Source organism: Xyrauchen texanus, chromosome 50 (genome assembly GCF_025860055.1).
Source record: "Xyrauchen texanus isolate HMW12.3.18 chromosome 50, RBS_HiC_50CHRs, whole genome shotgun sequence".
Lineage (NCBI taxonomy): Eukaryota > Metazoa > Chordata > Actinopteri > Cypriniformes > Catostomidae > Xyrauchen > Xyrauchen texanus.
In genome coordinates this window covers 8,822,589-8,827,832 of record NC_068325.1, presented here as the reverse complement: position 1 = coordinate 8,827,832, position 5,244 = coordinate 8,822,589, and positions in this window count along the sequence as shown.

Below are 5,244 nucleotides of genomic sequence, written 5' to 3'. Positions count from 1 at the left end.
AGGAATGGAAATGGATGAGGAGATAAAACACTTCGGCATTCCTGGGTCCTAGTGCCCGCTGAATGGATGTCTGTCACATCTATAATACCCCATCCCATCCCATCCCATCCCATCCCATCCCTTTAATGACGTCAATAACGTAGGCCCTTGCCTTATTGAAGCAAATATCTCATTTAATATAAAATGTGTGCAGATTACTTATGGTGTCTTAACACTTTTATTTCTCCAAGATACTTAAAAGCAGTAAAACACTAAACGTTGGCTAAAAATAAAAAGTGGTAATGACTGTTCTATCAGAGACTATTTAGTAGAGACATGCAACTTCTAATGATGCCAATGATCAATGGATGTAGAAAGAAAGTCCCTCCTTACAAATAAAGAGCCATTCACCTTTTAGATACAGACATCGCCTGTCAGTTAATCAGAGAACACATGTGCATATTAGTTATACAAGCTGGGAAAATAGATTTTTATTTGTGTGAAATCTGAGGTAAAGAATCACAATTTATGATTCCAGTATTGCCAGATTTTACTGCCGATTTGAAATATGTTTTTTATCGTAATCTTGACCAACCATTCTGGAGATTTCGGTCTTTCCCCATTCAAGTAGGAGCTGCACTTACACAACTGGAAATAGCTTCCAGGGAGCAGTCCAAAGATGGATTGACTTGCTACAAAGACTTTGGTTCTATTGAACTCAGAATGTTGGAATATCCAACTTCTGATTTGAAAAAAGTCCCAGAATGGCACCTCCAACTTGGAAATCGTGCAAAAATCTAGAACCCTTACGGCCTTCAAGTGGAATAAAAAATATTATAATTACGAGTTCTGAGCACAAATGACTACCAAAGTCATATTTACAAGTGGGAAACTCTGAATTCTAGATGATACCTGAATTGCGACACTGGTAGGGGCGTGTTGACATGAAAGATGATGAAAGCAATGATTTTGCAAAGTTATTTCAATTCCAGTGCCTTATGTCAATAGTATTCATTTGATTTACTCACCCTTCGTGGTTTGTTACAAGATATATAGTTAAGTTTAAGTATATAGATACCATGCATTAATAAATAATGTAGGTCGTGTTAAAGTGATGCAGGGGTGATGCACTTGTGCTTATGTACAGGTACAACAAAAAGAGCTTTTGCTATCGTTCATTGTGTATTTGTTTAAGTTTGGCTTCTTCCGTATGTTGTTTCCGACTTAAATGCATTACATGTTGTAATAATGAATACCAACTCTCATCCAACTCTGAATGGATGTACATTAAGTTAAGAATAAACATTCACTTAGCACTTAAATATAGCAAATAAATACATCAATGAGTCAAAGTTCCTCCATTACATGTTAATAAAACCTGGAATGCAAAAGATTGCAGAGAAAGGTGTTTAAAACATGAACCAGCATACAAACGAACGAGTGAATAAACGAATGAATGATAGATAGATATAGAATTTATTGGTTTGATCCAGTGACATTGCTCTTCCAGAGACAGCTTTGCCTTAAAATGTTTTTACATGATACCACATGGCACATTTTACAGTAGCTCTGTTCAAAAGCCTAGTGAGCTGCCTTGCTTTGCTGCCTATATAGGCTGTATCCTTACTGAACTGGAACATATATATGGACATATATACAGCAACTTGATGTTAGCATGTTGCTAAGCTAACAGCTACTTTAAGAAGCATAAAAGTACAAATATTCAGTAAAGTAATAGATTTTTAATTATTTTAAATTTTATTCAATGCTGCTATTTGAATCAATGCTTTGTATTTGAAGGCAGCCAATGCTTGAACACCCAGTCAGGAGCACAACAATGATGCCTTAAAATGCATTGTTAGTCATTTACTAGGCTTTGGAACAGAACTGCTGTCTCTTCCTTGCATTTTAGGAGAATCCACAAATAATCCATGGCCTTCATTTGTAAAGGTAATAAGTGATTCTGGCTGAATGAAACCTTGAAAGGGCCAAATCCAGACACATATTCACACCTTTAAATCTGCAACTCATGGCTAATAATATTAACAGCAGCACTGAAACATTATTATCAAGAGTGGAATATGTTTCAAAGGTAGAGACTTCATTCTGTGCACAGGTAGGGTGGAGAGGGTCGAGTTCCCAGTCTGTTCCCTGCGGTCTTTTGACTTTTTTAGCATGGCAGCTTTTTACCAGCGCTAACATAAGACGATCGCAGAGCTCAGCTCTCCCCAGCACTTCAAAGCTGGTGCAAAGGGCTACAGCTGTTTGATGTGAAGTTCACAGGAAACTTGAAGGTGGAAAGCACAAGAAAGTTGGTGAGCTTATGGATAAATGGAAAAAAAATGTTTTTTATATTAAGACAGTATACCTGTGAGGTTATTGTGTCCTTGAGATCTGGTTGTTGACTTTGGGTGCATTCACACCAGAGTTTGTGGTGCAGAAATGAGTCTGTTTAAAGTCGCTTGGATGGTTTTCAAAACCCAGGTGCACACTAATGAGCAAGGTGGTCAGGGGTGCAGTTCATGTGAACTTGATATAACTTGCATTTGATCCTAATTTGCAGAGGTGATTTGATATTATATATAATTTGCATCTTTGTGACAACACAAGTGTTTTGGGCATGTAAAGATTGGGTAGATAATTCAATGGATAAAAATACTAATAACACTGAAGTTCTAGGAAGCTAGTACTCACAGTTAGGGATGCCACCCATCCTGTAAAATACGTGATTGTTCCATATTTAAATTATCTTCCCACTGGAGGGGGTGTCCTATATTTTTTAACTTTAAAGGTGGCAACCCTACTTACAGTGGTACATCTAATCACACACATTTGGACCCAAACGGGGTGGAAACAAGCATTGTTTTAAACCTGAAACATAGTCTACGCAAGTATGTGAACGCAGACGTCTCTAGCTACACAAGCTACATTTTTTGCATTGTTGATTTCCGAAATGTGTCAGACCGCAAGTATGCATTGCATTCTCAATATTGCCACAAGGGGCGCTATAGCAGACATTCATGTGTACTCTTCGCTTCTACGAGGATTTTTCTCTTTCATGTCAACTACTGTCAAGGCGGAGCAGCAGTTTAAGGAAAATATTGCTGAGCAAGTAAGTTAAAGTAAATATAGAGCTTTTCAAAATAATAACGTCCAGTTTTAAGGCAGAGACTCCTTGAGCACTGAGGATTGTTACTGCCACGGTAATGCAAAAATCACATTAAGTTTGCTCAACATGACCGTGTGTTGGCAATACATTGGCCAAGTGCTCACATTTGCGCACACATACTTGTTTAAGGTATATTTCTTGCCTTAGACCAAGCAATTTAACCTAGAGGCAATTCAGACCAAAACATTCTTTTGTTTAAAAAGCTATATGCCAGCGCAATGAATGCAATACAACGCAGGTGTCTCGAGAACTTAAAATGCAGCACTAATGTGAAAGATGATGAAAGAACAGGGAGGCATGGCGCAATGCACCAAGATGTCCATCCTGCGCATGTTTACATAAAAAAAAACGTCCATGTGAACAAAACGCATTCATGTGAATGGCCCCTTGATGTACATCTGTTGTTTTTATTGATTAAAACTTAGACAAACTAGCACTTGAGCTGATGTATGTAGTTATCATTGATACTAAGTGTGATTTTTCTGCTGATATTTGTAACTTTATCAATGTTAAAATATTTTCTAACTCCAGTAAGCCATTTGTAGTTTAGAAAACTGTAAACAGTGTCTCTTTGGCACTATAAAAATTGTTCTGTTTGATTTGAGCGGCCCGTCCAGACTGACACAGCTATATTGGCTCAACCAATGGCGTGAGTTTGGGGCAGGACTATCCGTTTTCTCAACAGGAGACGTGAAGTGTTTGAAAACAATGTCTATTTCTGCAATTCTGTTGAGTGACACTTGTGGCACAGAAATTACACTTCAGTTTTAATGTTGTAATCTTTTTCAAAGCAAAATGGATTACCTTGCTGCATAAAGATATTCCTTGTATTTGCACAAGGCCTGAGAAAGGTTGTGACCTTTGCTCAAGACGTCGTTTAGGCCTCTTGCTGCTTTGTTTTAATGGTGCATCATGCTTTTAATGGCATTTTACAACCCCCAGCATCTCATTTGCACTCTACAATCAATCACGTTTAAAAATCCTTTAGAGACCTTAATTAAAGGGGAGCTGTGATATCTATGAGTGGGCCAGTGCTGTTGTTAAACTCAACATGACCAACCTGCACTGCAGGCTATCTGGTGTCAGTGTACCTCGTTACCACTTTAATTCTTACGAGTGTGACCAGGAGCCATGCCAACAGGCACCAGCCAATACTTCGGCTCCAGACTGCGTCCACCTGCTTAAATATTTAACATGCTCATTCACACGACCCGTAGCCTAGACTCCCACAACTAAATTAAAAATTTATCCACTCACCGGGCTGCCAGCATTTGAAAATGATAAACCGTGACTGTGAGTGGAAGTCATTGTTGAAGCTCTGGGGCCCAACAAATAGCATTGAGAGTTCTCCAACAACATTTTCTACATTTCTCATGGAGGCATTTAGGATGTCTCGCATTCATCAACACAAAGCTGTTGGTTCCTTAGGGAAATATGATGTGTTGTCATGATCATAAAATAGATGAATGAGGAGCTGATGTTGTCAAAAAGGAACTGCTAGAATAGCAATCTCCCTCCACGTGCATGCATGGAGGTGTAGTGGCATGACAGTGTCTCTCCACCTACATACTCTCACTGACATTCAAAATAAATGCCTATTAATGCCTATAAAAATTAATCTCGACACTCTAGGGAAAGCTTCACAATGAGGGGTGAGCATTTGAAAATTAGCGATAAATCACAAGCGTGAGACAAAAGTGTTCCAAAATGCATAAACACAACTGCATGTTTGAGTAATGAATGATTATGTTTTTCCTCAGAGGATATAAACCAACCCCATAATCTATAAATAAAAAAATGAAAGGATAAAACTTTTTCATGTAACTCATCTCACACCATTTGTGCAAAGGACCTTAATCGGCGCATTTCCACCATCGGGTCAGTGTGAGCCAGGTCTATCAACTGATCAGCCAGGGCCAATAGCCTTGGCCCTCATGCCGCAAGTCAAAAATCAATATGCATTCCACCATCGTGCCAACTACCCCCAGCGTTGCCCTAAAACCCCTACTTAATATGCCGCCCTGGTGCCAACGTCAAACACACTGCCCATTTCATAATTAAGAGAAGTATCAGACTCTGGAGACTAGTTAGCCCTC